The sequence below is a fragment of the Hyaena hyaena genome, unplaced genomic scaffold (genome assembly GCF_003009895.1).
Source record: "Hyaena hyaena isolate Hyena2069 unplaced genomic scaffold, ASM300989v1 scaffold_62, whole genome shotgun sequence".
NCBI lineage: Eukaryota > Metazoa > Chordata > Mammalia > Carnivora > Hyaenidae > Hyaena > Hyaena hyaena.
Genome location: NW_024080694.1, coordinates 3,721,793 through 3,741,064, shown reverse-complemented (window position 1 = coordinate 3,741,064; position 19,272 = coordinate 3,721,793). Strand labels below are relative to the sequence as shown.

Genomic DNA, 19,272 nt, shown 5'->3' with positions numbered 1-19,272 from the left:
CGAAGCAGCTCTGCTCTGGAGGCAGGCTGGGTGAGGGGCGTGAGGGGCGCGGCCTCTGCGGCTCATCAGCTCGCCGCTCCACGCGCGCACGTGCGCCGCAGGTGGGCCTCCGCGGCTGCAGAACCCTCTAGAGCTCAGGCCTCAACTTGCCCTGCGGGGAACAGCCTCCGAGCGGGGCCTGCGCCTTACTCCGCCGGCTATGGCTCTCCTGAGGAATTTTCAAAGCACACAGGGTTCCCTTGGCAGGAGCCTCCCAGGATATAAATACGCAATTGGGGCTTTTGTTTTGAGGGCTGCAGTATTTTTTTTGACTCGAGGCCTGTGCCCAGGGCTTTTCCCCCTCGCCTTGGTCAAAATGGAAACACCGCCGCCGGCCGCGGCTAGGAGCAGACCCCAGAGACCCCGGGAGCGCAGGCGTGAGATTCAGAGACACCTCCCCTCCCCACCCCATCCCATCCTGCGTTTGCCTTTCCCCTCCTGGAAGGCCTGCTTCTCAACAAGCTGCTGACTCACCCAGGGCGGGGGGCTTTTTGTTTGCCTCCTCTCAGCATCCCCACAAAGCCCAGGGGTTTTGAGGTTGGTTTCATGAGCAGCTTCGTCCTTACCGTTTCCTGTCCTTTCTGCACCCCGTCTCCATCCCGGCACCCCCCCCGCCCCCTGTCCTCCGTCCCGCCTAGAAAGAGAGTTGGACCCCCAGCTTCTCCGCCCGGCTTTTAACACCGAGTTTCTCCTCTTTGCAGGCCTCGACACCCTGGCTGCTCTCGGAGTCCGGGCGTACCAAGACCCCCAGGATGTAAGCAAGCCGGGACTGGTGAGTGACGGCGTGCAGGGTGGAGGCTGGGCCTCAGCTGGATTTCAGGAAGGGGAAGGGGATAAGCAGGGGGCACAGGGCCCCCAGTTCTGGAGCCCGTCCAGGGGGGCGGCTGACTCTTGCAGCTTCAAACTGTGGGCCTCCAGACGCACCTGGAAACGGCCCAGCGCAGAGGCACTAGGCGTGAGTCCCTTGCAATTTGCAGGGGTGCTATCAGTCCCTTCCTGGAAGTGAACCAAGTCCGTAGGTGGCTGGGCTTCCTTTCTCGGCTCAGATGCACCATCCAGAGGGCCCGAGCTTGGAGCTGTTTTCAGGGAGCCTTTGGCCAGGGTAGGGATGTATTGCCAGAAGAGAGAGGAAATTCCCCTGGTCCACACCAGTTTGTAACCCATAGCCCTGAGGAGACCTGACCAGAAGTGAGAAAGCCACCTTTGCACATTTAAAAGGCTGTCATGAAGAAAAGTGGGCAGCTGTTGGCTCAACCTAAGGAAGAATGCCTAACAAAAGAGGTATGCAAAGGTGGCGTAGGTGCTCACTGGAAGTAGTGAGTTCCCTGTTGCTGGCAGAATTCAAGTGCAGGTTGCAGAAGCATCAAAGGAGCGGTTTTGACTAGGGCAGTGTTTTCAGACTGCTCCACGAGGACTTAGAACCCCCAGGGCAGCAGGGCGAGGGGTGGGGGGCTTGGGGAGAGTGAGGGGGGAGTATGAGTGTGCACACTCTCTCAGCACTGCTGTTGGCTGTGGTTCTGCTGTCAAACCGAAAGTTGCCGGGTGAGATGATCCTCGGGTCTTCCTGTGACCGGTTGTCCACTGGGCTCTGTTGTACCTGAGCCACTGCCAGATGCACACACATATCACAGGTGTGACCCCAGCCTCATGCATGTGATGGGGTGGGCAGCTCTCCAGGCCCGGGGTGGGGGGGGGGTTGAGTAGAGGCTCCGGGGAGCCCTGTCCCATGCCGGGGACCACCAAAAGATTAACCAGCTGGTCACATCATCCAGAGCTTCGATCCAGGCCCCACAGACCAGAAAAAAAGGCCTGGGGGACACTGTGACAGGGCTCCCCCAGGCCCCCAGGCTGTGGGAGGACAGTGAGGGTGGCTTCCTAAAGGGGTTGGGGCACTTTGGCAAGACCCGTGCCCCAGACTGAAGCTAGCGTGAGCAGAAGGGCACCGAGACCGGGTGGGGAAATTGCACAGGAGGGACAGCCGCTGTGAATGGGAAGGTCTGAGTAATGACCCCCAGGCTTCCTTTGTGCTTTGTGACTGGGCCTTCTTCCCCTGGGCCTGGGTCAGCTGCAGCTGTAAATATTTATCCAGGGCCCCTGAGGGCAGGGTGCCGAGGGAGGCCAGAGACGGGGTTGTTCTTTAAGAAACTGACAGCATGGATAAGAATTGAGTTTGACAGTCGCTGTGCATAGGCTGTCTGTTCAGATGAGTCCTGAGCGCTGTGGGGGACTGGGGAGAGGTCGGGGGGTGGGGGGGATTGAAGACAAGCAATGGGAACGGAGGGCTGACAATGCTTTTGAGCCATGTCTCGATGCTTCCTTGGCAAATCTTCAAACAGGAGTGGGGCTTTGAGGACAGGGGCTGTGTTCTTTGATTCACAGGAGCTGGCACATAGTAGGTGCTCAGTAAGTGATTGTCAAATGACTAAAAGGGAAAACGATGAGGAGGCACCCTGGGAGGCAATGTCTAGTTAAGAGGAGCAGGGCCGCTGGACTCAGTCTGCCCAGGTTCAAATCTCGCCTCCTCCGCTAGCCACTGGGCCATAGACCAGTCCGTAGTAAGAGCCAATAAACCTTAGCCCTGTTTTTGTTCTATGTGTGGGGCACGACCCTGACATAAGGTTCAGTGTTGGGACAGGATGTGTCCAGTGTTAGGACAGCGTGAGTCAGAGGAGACAGCTCTGGGCTGGGGGTCCGAAGATGTGGCTCAGGAGGGTGGGGGCCCAGGGCAGCAATCGCACCCCCGAGCCCACTCTCCAAGATGGTGATGCTGTGAGAAGGTGATCAAGGCGTCTCTATTTTTCCTGCTCTCCCTCTGACGGCCCATTGTAGTCCTGGCACCCTTCCAAAGGCAAGGGCAGCTCAGCCATTTATTACCTGTTGGGGGCCTTCCTGGAAAGTGGTCCAACTTCTCAGGGCCTCCCTGTCCCCCAGTGAACGGGAACCCAGTGCTAGCCTTCTTCTCTTGCAGAAATGGTCTTAACTACTTGAAAAGCACTGTACAAAAGGAAGATTCTATTGATGCAGACGGAAAGTCATTTAAGACTGGAGTTTGGGTGGCATAATGTCAAGCTTCCCAGCTGATGCCTGTTCCCCGTCCCCTCCCCGGTGAGGTCTGGATGCCTCCTCTGCTGGGAGACCAGTTCTCTGAACGATGCGGGCACCACCTACCACACGAGGACCTGTAGCAGGTTCCAGATAAACATTTGCACTTGCCTGAACTGGGTGCCGCTGGCATCTGCCTAACTCCAAGCCTCAGACTCCACAAAATGCCCATGTTTGCCCTGAAAGCAGACCTAGGAGGTTCTGGAGGGCATTGCCAGGGAGGGTCCCCATGGGCTGGTGTGGGTACACACCTGTAAGAGTCACCGAGGCAGCCTTGATTGCCAGGGACTAGAGCACGCAGGCAGGCTACATGGGGACATGCTGCCGGCACGTTCAAGCAGCCACCTCTGAAACCGTGTCTGGGGCAGGATACACTCACCCAGGATGCTGTCGGGGTTGTTCGAATGGGCCGAGCGTCACAGGCAGAGGGGGTCCAGCATCCCCAAATGGGTAGAGGAATGAGCACTACACATGTGTGAGTCACACAGGTGTGGGTGGGCCGGGGACCCAAAGGAGAGCCAGCTGTGCAGAGAGGCGGGGTGATGGTGTTAAAGGCAGGTTAGCATAGGAATGAGGGAACAGACCAAAAACCAGGATGTCCTGCATTAAGCAGCAGTCAGCCTACAAGTAGTCAGGGAGCTAACTAAAGAATAAAAATGCCAGGCTCCTTTTTTTTTTTTTTTTTTTTTTTTTGCGACCCCACACATGCCCCGAAGTGTCTTAAAGGACTGAGAATGACCCATCCACCAGGGGTGCTAGAGGACACAGAGGCTACTCGATATTCTGGGTATATTCCTGGCAAGTGCTAAGACACATGGTCAGGTGACCAAAACTAGGTATGTGCAAGGCCCCTCAAAGCTCCTCCAACATTACAGGAGAAAACGCCCCATCCCTCCCATGAATAGTCAACCCCTCCCTTTAACCTCCCGGTAAGTGGGTGAGACCCAGACTTCCTGGGGCAGTTCCGTCTCAGAGCTGGCACTCCCTTCTGGACTATGTGCTTTCCCTTTCGATAAACTCTTTGCTGTTGCTTTTACCTTTAAAAAAAATTCATTTGCCTGAAACATTGATCAAGCGTTAGTAGTAGACCTGGGCTGCAGGATGAGCTTGCTCAGGAACCCACCTTTCGCCTCCCCTGCCCGTCACACTGGGCTGGATATTAGGATGGTAGTGAGCCAAAAATCACTCAGCGCACAAGCACTGCCCCTGTGACTCTGGGATCTTCAAAAATGTCTGACATTTTGCCGAGTGACCTCAATTTCACTTCTGCCTTTAGTGGGAAGGGTACAGGGAGGAGGGGCTTTCCTGGACAGCTTCAAAGAGGAAGCAGTTAGAGGAAAGAGGCTCAGTCACACAGCTTCTCTCAGCGTCTGGGCCACCTCTGTTTAGATGAGGTGACCAGGCTAGGTCAGGGATGGTAAATAGATTTCCTCTTCTGTCGACTCTGATCGATTGGTCTTGGCTGCCAGGGGGCAGGGTGTTGAGAAGGATTCTGAGGACTATCGAAGACCTGGTGTGCTACAGTGGATTAGTGATGTCTGCTCAGGCAGAGGACGGTGGCGTCTGTGGCAGTTTGGACGTGCCTGCACCCACCCCCTTGCCGTGCCCTCGTACTTGATGGTTTTATATCAGCAACCCCATTTTGCATCAGAGGCAAAGCACAGCAAAACCTCATGAATCTGGACCACTTTAGAACCAACCCAAGTGAGTGAAACATCTGCATCTTTGGGTGTCCACTGCACTCAGGGGCTTTGTTACCTTTCAGGGAATGGAATGAAACAGACTGCCAACTAGTTAACAGGTCCTAGTCCAGGGGCCACAGAGATCTGTGCTTAGCAAGTCTGACCATAGGGCTGAGCGCTCCTGACCTATACTTCTGGAACAACTTACTCTGTTTTTGTGCCGAAGACCGTTACCACTGAAACTCTAATAAAAGCAGAGTGTTTTTGAGGTAGAAAATCATTCAATGGGCAGCTTGACTTCTATTTCAAATTCCCAGAGAATTTGAATTAGACTTGGGTGCACTAGCCAGGAATAGGCTGTCTTTCCAGAATTATATGCATAAGATGAGACAAAACAGTCCAGAACTAGATTTTCCCTGAGCTTCCTGATCTGTAAAATGGGGAAATAATACACCCCACAGGGCTATTTGGGAGAGTAAAGGAGATAAAAACGCAGAAGAGACCTCGAAGGTGATCTTGTGCTCAAAAGCTGGTCAAAAAATGCTATTTCTTCTCCTCCTTACCACCTCCTATCTATAGTCCCCTGAAAGCATAGCTTTCTTCTTACAATATGTTCAAGAAAATGCTATTACAGATAGACTTTTTTAAAATAGCATCATACTTTTCAAATGACTCTTGTTTTTCAGAGCCTCTTCCTTTTTATTCCCAATGATTTTTCAATGGAAAGGTCCGCTTAAACCTTTAACTGGAGTTGCTCTTGGTCGTGTGGGTGAATGAGCTGTGGCTCCGAGGGTCCTGTGGGCATGTGCATGAAGGCTGTGGTTACAGGTCTCCCTAGAGGGTGCTGACCCACACAGGGACTAGACCGTGTCCCTGCCTTCCCTTCAACTCAGCAGATGTCAACACCCAAATACCACTCCCTCCGTAGGGAGAGTCGCGACAGCGGAGGTGGTCAAATGCCAAATGGATACCAAGTGAATTTGAGTGTGAGCATGCTGGAGAGGGGATCCACTTGTTAAAAATGGGTAAGAAATTTGAAATGGAGCCCCAGTTTCAGCCTCAGTCCCCGAGAATCTTCAGGAGAAAGAAGCTCTCACTTACAGAAATCAAGACCAATTAAATCTATGTGAGGCAGGGAGAGGAACCCAGTTGCTGGAGAAGCAATACTCCCCAGTCATGGGAGCCAAGGGTGGGGGAGCAGGCCTGGGGAGCCCAGGGGAGCTGGTCAGGACGCCTGGGGATCCCACGGGAGCTGGTCAGGACACCTGGGTTGTTGGCTGAGAGCAGAGGTTCTACGCGGGCCCCAGACAAGTGCGCGCCCTTTATTCTGCTGCCTGAAGCATCTGTCCCGTCTTCTTTGGCCCCAGCATGGGCAGCCTCGTGCTTCTCCTTGGACTGGAGCAGAACAGCTCTGCAGCCCATGCCCTGCTCCCTGGCCTGGAGCCTCACTTGCCCTGGCCCAGGAGAAGGCCTGGCCAGCGGTCAGCCCACTGCCCCGCAGGCAGGGGGATGGGGAATGGACCCCTCACCCTCCCTCTCTTTCTTTCCCGGGAGCCTCCACTCCCTGTGGATGACCGTGCTGTGGGTCCCTGTCCTCATCCCTGTCCAGCCTCATCTTCTCGCTCCCCAGGAAGGGGCTGAGAGTGCTTGGAGCAAAGGGGAGACCTTCAGGTCAGAGGGCGCAGCCAGCGTAGGGCGTCCTGGGGAGCTGTCACCTGGGGGACGGGGTATCCAGGGCTGTCTCCTTAGCACTTGAAACGCAACAAGTCCTGCATCTTCCTCTGAAGCCCTCGTCCCGTCCCCTCTTTGGATCCCCATGGACCTCATGGTCCCACCACCCAGTGTGAGGCAGAGCCACAGGGTCATTAAGACCGAGCACTCTGGGGGCACCTGGGTGGCTCAGTCGGTTAAGCATCCGACTTCGACTCAGGTTATGATCTCACTGCTCGTGGGTTCAAGCCCCGCACTGGGCTCTGTGCTGACAGCTCGGAGCCTGGAGCCTGCTTCAGATACTGTGTCTCCCTCTTTCTCTGCCCCTCCCCCACTTGCACTCTGTCTCTCTCTCTCAAAAATGAATAAATGTTTAAAAAAAAAAAATACCGAGCACTCTAGAGCTGCACTGGCTGGGTTAGAATTCCAGCTGCACGCTTCCTGGCCCCGATCTTGGCCAAGTTATTTAACTGCTCTGTACATCAGTTTCTTAATCTGTAAAATGAGCCAGCTCACAGGGTAGTTAGGACTCCTGAGTTTATGGAATGTACTCAGAACAGGGACTAGCACAGAGTGAGTAAATCAAAATCAGTAAGTAAAGAAATGCAGGAATCAGGGTGTCATGTGATATAGCCTGATTGACACCAGTAAGATTGTAAGTTCCTACCCACAGAAACAACATCCTTCCTTCTGCCTGCGGGTTCAGGGAGGCTTTCAACTAGAGCCTGAGGGCGGGGAAGAATTTCTGCAGATAGGGACACTGCAGAAGCATGGGCAGAGATGCAGAGGAATAGGATGTTTGGAGGGTTCCAGAAGTCTGGCGTTGTGGGAGGAGGTAGAACCTGAGGGAGGAGCCCATGGCAGTTGAGACAGGCAACCTCGGATGTGTCAAAACCTGGAGATCCTCAAACGCCGTGGTCAGGATTGGACTCTTTGCAGGCAGCAACATGCAGCTTTCAAAAGTTTGAAACCAAGCAGGGGATGTGATGCAGCCCCTGGTTTAGAAACACGACGTGGGCACGGTGCAGAGAGCGCGCTACAGGTAAGACAGATGAAAGGCAAGACGCGGTCATAGGCAGCTGCGGAGAGATGGCCCTGGAGAGAAGGTGTGACTGTGAACTGTGAGGGACAGTCCCAGCAGGGGCGGAGTGAGGGGAGTTGACCCCAGTGTACCAGTTCAGAGAAAGCTTTGACTGGCCTTAAACACGGAAAGTGAGGACAGAGGAGTCCAGAGGGAGTCCTACACTCCTGGCTTGGGAATCTGAGCAAGAGCCTGCTGAGCGTGGTAGTGAACAGACAGAGAAGACATGCCAGCGTGCACAGAAGGTGCCGGGAAGGCAGTGGTTGACGCACTTGTGGGCGCCCAGGGACTAGGAGACAGTGTAGAGCACATGGTCAGGCAGGTGGTCTTGGGAGTCCAAATGGCATGAATCCAAATCCCAACTCAGCCATTTACTAGCTGTGTGACCCTGGAGGGGTCATTTCCTTTTCCAGAGTTTCAGTGTCTTCATCCATATAATGGGGGTTATGCAGTTATCAGCTGCCTGAGAGGCTGTTCCGTCAGTTCGTGCAGCGTTAGGAGCTGTCCCTGACGGAGAGTGCTCAATTAAGGGCAACCTCGCCTTACAACAGCAGTGGCCTTGACCTCAATTCTAGTGTCCCTATCCGTGTCCTCATACCCAAGGGGGAGTGTCCTTCAGGGGCATAAGCAAGCCCAGGACAGGATGGAGTAATTCAGGAGTCATCCGCATAGAGGTCAGTGGTTGTCAAGCTGACGGTGGAGGAAGAAATGACCATCAACTGAGTTCTTTACAAATTGCATCACCCCCCACCCCACCCTCGCCGTCCTGTGAAAAATCAACATGGGCCACTATCACCATTCCCAAAGGGCATGTACCACATCCCTCAGGCCTACTGGGAAGGGCTGAAGATGGAGGAGTCCTGGACAGACAGCTGATGGAGCACCAAGGCCAGGCCAGGGGGTGATTACATTCTCCCTCTGGGACGGCTCAGCAGGGGACAGACCCCTGGGACACTGTCCACATTTAGGAGGCAAAACCGGAAAAAACAACTCAGGAAACCAAGGTACCAGTGTCCCAGGTGCTGCTAATATGAGATTCACTCAGCCCTGCTGGACTGGACGTGACGACCCCACAATAGGTGTGTGGTTCTGCATAATCCGGGTGCGGGTTCAAACCCCACTGCCACTCAGGAGTACGTGGAGGGTTCTTTGCTCCTTCCTCCAGCAGCCTCCAGGAGACTCTGTGTATCTGAGTTGAATGGGAGAGATGGCCTCCCCCCTTCCCCGCCCGCCCATCTAACACTTACCCTCATGCCCTGCCCTGAACCCTGTTCTGTGTTATTCCAGAGCCCACAGTGTACTGGCCAAGGAAATGGTAACACCTGAAACTAGGAAGTAACAAGGAGCGAGTGGATATTCGATTATATCAGTCAGACTTTTGGTTATGAGCTTAGAGATCTAATTCAAATTGACGGAAGTATAAAAAACAAAAAAGCAGTTCGTGTAATTGAAAAGTCTGAGCTGCTCTGGCTTTGAGCCCAGCTGGATCTAAACAATGTCAGCAGGCATCGCTTCTCTCCGTCTCTAGACTCCGATTTCTTCTGTGTGGGCTTCAGACGAGTTTCCCTCAAAAATCCAGCAGCGTCTCTCAGCAACCCCTACAGAAAGAGAGCTTCGCTTTGGTGGCCATTCTAGCAAATGCCTTGGGGTCGAGGGGTTCGTGGCACCTGTCCATGCCTAAGCCAAGGATTGCTGTTTGAGCAGCGTCAGGGAGCGTACAGAGAGAAGGCTGGCTCGCCCGCCAGCCCCAGCCCGGGCAGGATGCTATCTTTGCTTTAAGTGACACTCTCAGTTGATGAAGCTTCCTCTTTATATTGCAAACAGTGTATGTTCCCTGCTTCCTGTTGATCCTGTAGCAAACTACTTAGTGCCTGACACCACTCATATTGTTCTGGAGGTTGGAAGCCTGAAATGGGTCTCACTGAGCTAATAACATCAGGGTGTCAACAAGATGCATTCCTTTCTGGAGACTGTAGTAGAGAATGCATGGCTTGCCTTTTCCAGCTTCTAGAAGCTTCTCTAATTTCTCAGTACGTGGCCTCTTCCATCTTCAAAGCCAGCAATGGCCAGTTGAGTTTCCCTCCTGCTGCATTACTCTGACTTTTCTGCATCTCTTTTCCATCTCTAACGACTCTTGTGATTACAGATACTCTCCTTATTTTAAGGTCAGCTGATTAGCAACCTTAATTCCTCTTTGCCTCTTAAAGTAGTATTCACAGGCTCTGGGGATTAGGGCCTGGGCATCTCTGGGGGTTCTTTTTCTGCCTCTCACAGGTGCTGTCATAACTGTTGTAATATTTAGGCAACATTTGCAATGACCGTTTGCTGACCTCCTGACCACCCAGAGGCAGGGTACAGCAAATAACCCCCATTTTACCATCAAAGAAACTGAGGCACCAAAAAATGAATCCTTTCCAAGATCATAGATTCAGCAATGGTGGAGTTGGGGCTGGATTACAGATCTGCCAGACCCCAAAGTCTGGCTCTTTACCAGGTCAGATGGTGAAGGGTGTTAGGAGTGTCAGAATAATAGAAAACAGAGATTCTTTTCAGCGTAGTGGAGGTAGATGGCTGGGGTGCTGGTGACGTTCCGTGGGGCCAGACCCCTGAGGTTTATGTGCTGGCTCTGTCCTTTACTAGCCGTGTGACCTTGGCCCGGTCACCCCACTTTTCTATGCCCCCCTTCGTAAACTATAACACAAGCCTTGCAGGCCTCCAAGAAATCACCAGGGCTGGTTTTATTTTGATTTTTAAAGTAAAATCGCCGGACCCAAGTTTTTCTTTTTTTATGTGTAGCTTCAACCCACTTTTAGTGGGAGACAAAGCCATATATACACCTCCTTTAACTTTGCTTTCCTTTTCTCCTGTTTCCTCATAAGACAGCATGGCAAGGATCAGCCAACTATGCCTATCTCCAAGCAGCCTGTAAGCTAAGAATGGTTTTATATTTTTAAAGGATTTTAAATATATATATATATATATACATACATATACACATATATATGTGCAACAGAGACTGCATGTGACCCACCAAGCCTAAAATATTTACTATCTGGCCCTTTACAGAAAAGTTTGCCCGCTTCAGAAAGAACAAGGCAGTAGACAACCAGACCTGGGTTTGGATCCTGTCCTGCATGGTCATGGTCCAGTTAGACCTTTAGACTGTGAAAACACCCTGGGTCTCCCTTGGGGCTTTTCCATCCAGGTGGGGGCAGGAGCACAGGGGCGGTGGTCAGTATGTGGTCGGGCACCTACCGTGGGTAAGAGCTTCACCTGTAAGCCCCCCACCAGCCCAGTATCCCCTCACCTCCCCGAGACCAGCCGCTTGGGAGAGGAGGCCACGGACTCACGAGTGACGGAGTGGGAGGAGGTGGAGTGGGGATTTGAACCCAGGTACTTCGAGTCTCTGCTCGTCTGCTTTGCTTCCCTGTTGCTGTCATTAGTTCTTTCGGACAAGGAAATCACTGGCCCATTTGCTTTCCTGACGTCTCTGACTTTCCCTAACTCTCTGCAAAATTCCTTCCCACTGTGAAGCGGGAGAGTGGTCAGAAACAGCTCTCATGAGAACATGTAGAATTTCGGTTCTGGCATTCATCTGTCCATCTGCCCATCCATCCATCCATCCATCCATCCGTCTGTCCAACAAATAGCACAGCACCAGGAACTGGTGAGAGAACGCGCCTGTTTTTTTAAAAAAAAATTTTTAATGTTTATTTATTTTTGAGAGAGACAGGGCATGAGCAGGGGAGGGGCAGAGAGAGAAGGAGACACAGAATCCGAAACAGGCTCTAGGCTCTGAGCTGTAAGCACAGAGCCTGACGTGGGGCTCAAACCCACGAACCGTGACATCGTGACCTGAGCCGAAGTCGGGCACCACCCAGGTGCCCCGAGAAAACATGTCTTCAAGAGTGACAGAGAGGCAGCCCCACGTCCTTGGGTCCTCTGCGTTCATTGCTACGGGGAGGCACACAGGGAAACTCATTAAATAGCACCACGCACTTGATTAATATGCTGTTATTCGGGCAGCACCAGACAATTTCAGCACCCCTCCCCCCACCCAGTTACCATGACAACATTACTTCAACAAACGGCTCCTTAATATTTAACAAAAACGATGCTCCTGCCTGGGGAGCAGAAGAGCCACCACACCACAAAGGGCTTCGGGGGGTCCTCGAGGACATTTTGTATGAAGCCATCAGCTTCCCCTGACCCCTGTGTGCCCTCCGTCGCCAGAACACACAAGGGTTCTGGGGGCTGGGAGCCGACGTGATGCCAGGCCTCCGTTCCACGCAGCAATTGAGAGTTGTCACTTTTTTAATGCAGAATGTCACAACGTCTCCGTGAGGACGGCTAGCGTGATAGCATTATTAAACGCTTCTTTGTACACCAATCTACTAATTTCACCCCAGTTCGCCTAAGGCTGCTGAAAGGCTTGTTTGCTTCCTGTGCCTTGAATCAAGCAGGATTGTGAGACGGCGTGTGGAGTGCCCAGAGCGTGTGTGCTCCACTGTGAGAAGGGGCTCGTTTCCTCTTCAAGGAGCCATCTGGTCCCACCCAGTCGATTCAGTAAGGAGCAGGTGCAAGGATCCCGAGACCCAGTCCTCTGCCCTCGAGGGGGCCGGTGCCAAAAGAGAAAAGACCAGGGAGACACAGAGCATTCTGTAGCCGCCTCCACCAATATGATGATTTGATGTGTGCTGAGCTCTGAGAAGGCCCAAAGTAATTACACATTCCAGACCCCCAGTGGGAAGGATGGGTGAAGAACTGTAATAAAGTAGAGAGAGTGGAGAGTGCTATCGCGGTGATCTGTTAGCTGTGTGCTCTTAGGTAGGTTACTTTACTTCTCTGTGCCTCTGTTTTTTCATCCATAAATTGGAGATAACACTACCTATAGGACTACCTAACTGCTGTCCTGAGGTTTAAGAAATGAAATAAACGTATAAAAAGCACTAAAACGGTTCTTAAAATACTTAAAACAGTAGGCACATGGTAAGTATTAAATAACTGCTAGCTAGGATTTCAGGTTCCCATGGTACCATGCATACAATTATAATAATAGCTCACATCTATTAAGGGCTTAGTGTGCCTCGCACAAGGCTGAGCGCTGGAGCTGTACTATCTCATTTAATCCTCACATTTATCCTGTGAGATAGATACTCTCATTATCTCCACTCTCTTTTAGACGGAGGAGGCTGAGGCTCAGAGGGTTTGGGAACTTGCCTGAAGTTGCAAGGCTTCTTGTTTGTAAGAGGGGCTGTTTGTAAGAGGGGATTGGAATTCAGTTTGTCTGCGTTTGCCACCTAACAAAACGCCAAGTGCAATACCACATGGAGCACACCAGTGGCGCTGGGGGAGCACGAGTGCCCTGCCCAGGGCTCTGGGGAGGACTGTGTGGGGGCAGTGGCTTTAGGTACCTTGAAGGCTCCTGTGTCTTCGTGGAGAGAGGATGGGATTTGAAGGTGGAGGAGCAATTCTAAGTAGGAGGACTAAGTCCCTGCATTTGTAGAAGCGCAGTCTGGTTGACCATCCAAAGGGCAGATTCATGGCATTGAGTGGGACCTTACCTATTTAAAATATACAGTGGGCTTTTATTTAAAATAAATGGACTGGAAGAGGAAGCATGTGACATAAAGGGTAGAGAAGAGCCTTTAGAATTTTCCATTTTCTTGGATCAGGATTTCATTGGAATAATACAACAGGGTCTACGTGCAGTGTGCATGTGTGTGCAAAATGGAAACATATTGCCGCAATATCTCCAAAAGCAGAGCAAGGACGGTTTATATTGTGTAGCAAATTATAATCATAGCCATAATGCACTATATTGTTTAATATATACATATGTATGTGTGTATCAGCTATTTATTGCCACAATAGTGCTTCATAACGAGCAACCACCAACCTCACTTGTGAACAACAGGAAGCTTTTATTTAGCTCATAATCTACAGGATTTAGCCTTGGAGAGTTGGGTTCACTCATGAACCTGAGGTTAGCTAAAGGTTACGTGGCTCTGCTGATCATGGCTGGATTTGCCCACCTCTTCGGGGTTGGCTGATCTAAGATGACCTCAGCTGGGATGACAGGGGTGAGTGGATAAAGCCCCACACATGGTTGCCCCTCCAGGTGTCTTGCCCAGGCCCAGGAACAAGGATGCAAAGTTAATGGTGTCGGTGCTTTTGTAAGCCTTGGCTGGCACCCTATCTGCTAACAAGCCTCCAGATGGCCAAAGCAAGTCACATGGCCGGAGTCACAGTGGGAGAGCTCAACAAGGTTACATGTCAGACAGTGTGGATGGCGGCGCCTTGGTGGCTCAGTTGGCTAAGCATCTGACTTCGGCTCAGGTCATGGTCATGATCTCATGTTTGTGGGTTCGAGTCCCACGTTGGGCTCTGAGCTGTCCTGGAGCCTCCTTCAAATTCTGTCTCCCCCTCTCTCTCTGCCCCTCCCCCACTCATGCTCACTCGCTCGCTCTCTCAAAAGTAAACGTTTAAAATATTTTTTAAAAAAAAAGAGTATGGATGGACACAGGGAAGGATATAGATTCAGGACTACCTTCTAACCAGTAACATGTTTACTGAAATCTACCAGATGAAAGCACCAAGCCATCTGGGAGGAGAAATCCTCAGAACACTTCAAAGTGAGTCCTCAGTGCATGGCATTCAAGTCAGCATCTGTGTCTTCAACATCATACCTAATCCCTGACCCGAGTGTCTGCAGTGACGAGTAGAACCCATCACGACAGGACAGGGGACCTGGCATACTCCCGGTAGCATGGGGCTTAGATTCACTGCTTGTCCTAGGCTGCTTCTCTGTACAGCAAGGACAGCACAGCCCCGGGAACTCAAGGTCGGCCATGTGCCTCCTGGCAGAACTTGGTATCCAAGGTTTGCCCTAAAGGCAGTCTGTCTAGGTACAGGTCAAATGAAAGGAAGGTCTATCTAAAGAATTCTTTTTCCTTCCACATCATTTTTTTAATAGTAGCCCAATACCTTGACTTTGTGTTCTACTTTATACTCATAACAGTAAGGACTAGCATTATTCCCATTTCACAGATGAGGACACTGAGGCCCAGAGAGCTGAAGTGACTTTCTCAGAGTGCCAAACCCAGCTGTGTAGCTCAACCCTCTCTCTCTCTCTCTCTCTCTCTCACCAACGATCTGCCACTCAGCCCTAGGGACTGTGTTCACATCCCCATTCTGCCTCTTGCAGACATGTGGCCTTGGATGCCATTCACCTAATTCTTTGTGCCTCTAGAGAAAATCTTATCTCCCTGATAGAACTGTTATGAGAAGTAAATGAGTGTAAAATTCAGAACTAAGATTCTTGAGTTCTGCCCTGAGCACACTCCCTGAGTCCTCAAAACCACCCTGAGCGAAGTACTGTTCTTACCCTGCTTTTACAGATAGGAAGCTGATGTTCAGGGACAGAGTGACCTGCCAAGGGCCCCACCAGTGTGGAGCTGGGGCTTGGACACAGGCTGTCTGCCTCCAGAGCCTGTGAACTTCTGCTTCCCGTGCAAAGATTCAGCAAGGGCACCATAAACACTAGCTGCCCTTGTCCCTTGGGAAGCCTGAGATCTAGAAGCACGTAGGGGAGAAGGTGCCACAGTAGAAGCAAAGGTAAAACCCTGGCTCATTAAAAAAAAAAAAAAAAAAAAAAAAGAGTGGGGGGAGCGCCTGGGTGGCTTAGTCGGTTAAGCGTCTGACTTTCGCTTAGGTCATGATCTCGCGGTTCGTGGGTTCGAGCCCCGCGTCGGGCTCTGTGCTGACTGCCAGCTCAGAGCCTGGAGCCTGTTTCAGTCTGTGACTCCCTCACTCTCTGACCCTCCCCTGCTCACGCTGTCTCTCTTTTTCTCTCTCTCCTAGAAATAAAACATTAAAAAAAAAAAAAACCCTGGCACCACTCTTAAAAGCATCTAAAGCAGAGTAGGTCCCTTCTGACAAGAGGAGCATCGTGTCAGAGAAGCCCTGAGGTCACACCCCAAAGCACAACAGGGAAAAAATCCCTACCAAAGCATGAGTTTACTGAACCCAGTGACTCAGAGGGCAGCGGCATCATCCCTGTAAATCCGAACACTCGATTAACACTGAATGACCTACGTGACCAAATCCCTCTGATTGAGACGCATCATGGCCACCAGTTCGTTTGCTGGGCAGGAGAGTGTTGCTACCAGGGTCCAGCCTGAGCACACAGGCCCCTCCACCCTCAGCCTACGCACCACATATCTGTAAAGCTTTCTCAGCACCTTGACATAGGGCCTGTTCACTCCTGGAGGAAGGTTAAAGCAGGGATGGTATCTGTTTTACAGTTTAAAAAAAAAAAAACAGGCTGGAGAAGTGACGCTTCGGCTGCCGACCCTTTGGGGAGGCAAAAGAGGTCAAGGTCAACACAGGCTATTTCATTGTGTTCAATCAGAATCTTGGGTCCAGATTTCTTTTTTATCATTTACTGTCTGTGTGACCTTGTGGAGGTTACTTTATTTCTTTGTGCCTCTGTTTCCTCCTCTGTAAAGTGGGGAGAATGGTGTTTACCTCTTAGAAATGTTAAGAGGATTCAGCAGCTCATCTAGGTCGTGTGCTTACAGAGTAGTACCTGGAACAAACATACGAAGCAAGTTTCTGTGCCATTTCTGTGTGCGTTTCTGATTAATCATAAATGGGAATAAAGTAGGGTTTGATAAGTGTGGTCTGTGGAGTCACAACACGCATCTTGTGTGATGAAAACATTGAGTCTGTTAGGAGAAATGGCCCAGGTCACCCTGCTGGTAAGAGGCCTTGTGGAGATAAGAACCCACCTTTCCCCCAAAAATAGATCCTTTCTGTTTTAGCAGGAGATCTGTCCCATCCCTCAGTCATTCCATGACTCCCGTATTCCCAGACTGCACTCATGTACCTAATGGAAACCTCCCCATCTCCTTAAAACTTTCAGCCAGCAAATTTAAAGGAGCTGTGAACCCAGGTTTGCATTAACCATTCAAAAAGGATACAGTTTGTATCTGACAACACTTAATTAAGCACTAGGTTTAATTAACTTAAATCAATCTTCCTCCTTACTCCCAAGCTCCCCTCAAAAAAGAGGGCTGCGTAAAGTATAATCCTTAACTGGAAGTTCTGATTTTAGCTGTTTCTAATCAGACTCAAAATTGCCAGCTTGTTGTCTTAATCTGCCCCTGAGATAGGAGCCTTCCCTGTGTGATTAGTCTTTCCTTTCTTTGGCCACGTTTCAGACCTAGACAAGGATTGCGCTGTGGCTTATCACGTTGTGGTTATTGTTCCCCGAAAGGGATGAATGGAGGCAACTGCCTTTCCTTGCATAATTTGTCAAACACCCACCCCACACACCCCTCTTTTTATTTTTAATTCCAAAGCCAGCCAATGAGCTTTGCACTTTTGCAACTTTGCCTCCACCTTCAAGAATCTTCATTAATTTTTTTAAATGTGTTTTCTTCCTCTCGCTAGAGAATAGTGATCGGCCCCAAATTGCAAAATAACGAATGCACAAAACTGGACTGTGGTTCCCGTGGAACTTCTCCCTTTCCTTCCATGTCCACAGGGGCAACTGTGATGCCTGCCACCCCCGAGCCTCCTCTGCCACCCGGGCCCAGACCCCATCTCTCACCTGGACCTGATGACCCCTCCCCCCCGCCCCTCGCTTACAGTCTTGCTGCTTGCGATGCATCTTGCACACCTCCACCACAGTTCCCTTCTTACTGTACACACCAAATCACGTCACTCCCAAGGACTATAGCCATCCAGTAGCTTCTCACTGCAATTCAGCTGACCAAACCTCAAGTAAAAGATCCTGCCCTTCTCTACCCATCAAGCCTCTACTGTCTCCTCCACTGTCGGCCATGCTGGCTTTCTTCCTGTTCTAAGGGACACCGAGCTTGCTGTTCCCTCCACGTGCAGTGTTCTGTCCTGGGTTCCCTAGAAAACAGAGGCTGAGACACAGCTCCTAGTGGTTTATGAGGGGATGGGGACAGATGTGCAATCCCAGGAAGCAACGAAAACGAGGCAAAAGGGAAGTAGGTGAGAAAGAGAAAAGCGTGTCCCAGGTGCATCCAGCCCGTCGCTGTGATACGCGGATGTGTGGCCAGACCGTGATGCCACACGCGCTCCCCAAATCCGCCACATTGTGCAAGACCGCACGCCAAAACTCACGGGGCTCAGTCGCGGGGAGGATGAAGTTAGGAACACAACTCTCAAAAACTTTGTCCTGTCTCATCTGAAAAAAACAGATATCCTAATAAAAGCAGTGGTACGGTTTTACACATCACACCTGTGTGGTTTAGAAATACACAAATACTGCAGTAAATACAGCATTTCTTTCTTGCCACAGGACCCGTGTGTTTGAAGGACTGGGTGGCAGAAGGTGGCCGCTTGTGGGTCACTGTGGTGTAGTGGAGGGAGGGTGAGGCGGGACGAAAGCTGTGGCACCAGCTGGGACGGGTGTGGCTCATCACACACAAGGTAAACCGAGGCCACTGGCACACACTTGAGGCGTGTGCGTGTGTGCGTGTGGTGGGTTTCTGTGGGGTTCGGTTCAGGTGGGTGAAGTCCATTCACCTGTGGTTTTCACGGATGACCTTGAGCACAAGCGTGCGCAAAACCCATGGTTTGCACCACCGGGTCCTGGTGCGGCAGATTTGCATCTTCAAGACAGGCATGGCAGCCGACCTGCCAGGGCTGGGTCTCAGAAGAGCCCGTGGGGGGTGGGGGGCAGCTGCCTCGCCCGTCAGAGCTCCCGGCAGCGCTGGCTGTCCGCGTCCAGGGGCTGAGCCTGACGGGGCCAGAGCCCTTCGGCCTGGGCAGGTGGGAGCCGAGCCCAGAAGCCGGGCAGCTCCCCGCTGACCGGGCCTGCGGAGGGAGGGCATGTTGGAGTGATGCTGGCCACACTGACGCCGGCCCTCGCGGGACAGACGGGGTGGGCGCCCTTGCCCTTGCCTCACCCCTCCGCGTCCCACCTCTGGTTCTTCAGGCGTGGTGGGATTTAGCTGTTAAACACTGACCCCCCCACACAAGCCGTGCAGGAAGTGGCTCGCTGGGGGGCCGTCCGAGCAGGACGGCGGACAGCGTGGAGGAGGGGTGCGGGAGCCAGGCTGCGGGGGGGGGGGCGGCAGGTCCGGGGCGCAGTTTGGAGGAAGAGCCGACAGACTGGCTGATGGAGAAACTGGGGGCGGGCGGAAGAGCGGGTTGTTGCCTGTCATGACTCCCCCCGGTGAGACCCGCCTGGCTCGTGAGAAAGTCACCGGATTACCGTCAGGAGACAGGCAGCCCCTCGTTCAGTGTGGTATTTGGCAAGTCAGTGACAGCTTAACATCAGCTAGATGTTGAATTTGTCGTCTCTGGAGTGCTTAGCTGTGATCAAAGCAAACACACCCAACGCTAGTGACATTCAGGGGCGTCCGGAGGCTTGGGGGGTGGGGGGCACCACCTGCCTCCTAGTGAAGGGAAGTCCCCTCCCAGGGGGTGGGGCCTCACTTGGGAGGCTTGGGGTGGCATGGAAAGTTCTCATCTTGACAGCAAACAGCAAGATATTTGAAACAGTGGTTCTTGGCAGTAGGAGGGGGAGGGGGCAGTTTTGCCTCCCCCCACCACCAGGGGACATTTGGCAGCATCTGGAAACTTTTTAAAATTTTGTAATGTTTATTTATTTTTGAG

The 19,272-nt window shown here is 51.9% G+C and overlaps 1 protein-coding gene across 1 annotated transcript in view; it reads left to right on the top strand.

The window, feature by feature from the left end:
* Positions 1-19,272, top strand: part of ZHX2 (zinc fingers and homeoboxes 2) — a 162,499-nt gene that overhangs the window by 72,109 nt on the left and 71,118 nt on the right. Inside the window, exon 2 of the mRNA XM_039232020.1 lies at positions 741-811. The gene's annotated coding sequence lies outside the window, so the exon portion shown is untranslated. The remainder of the gene's footprint in view (positions 1-740; positions 812-19,272) is intronic.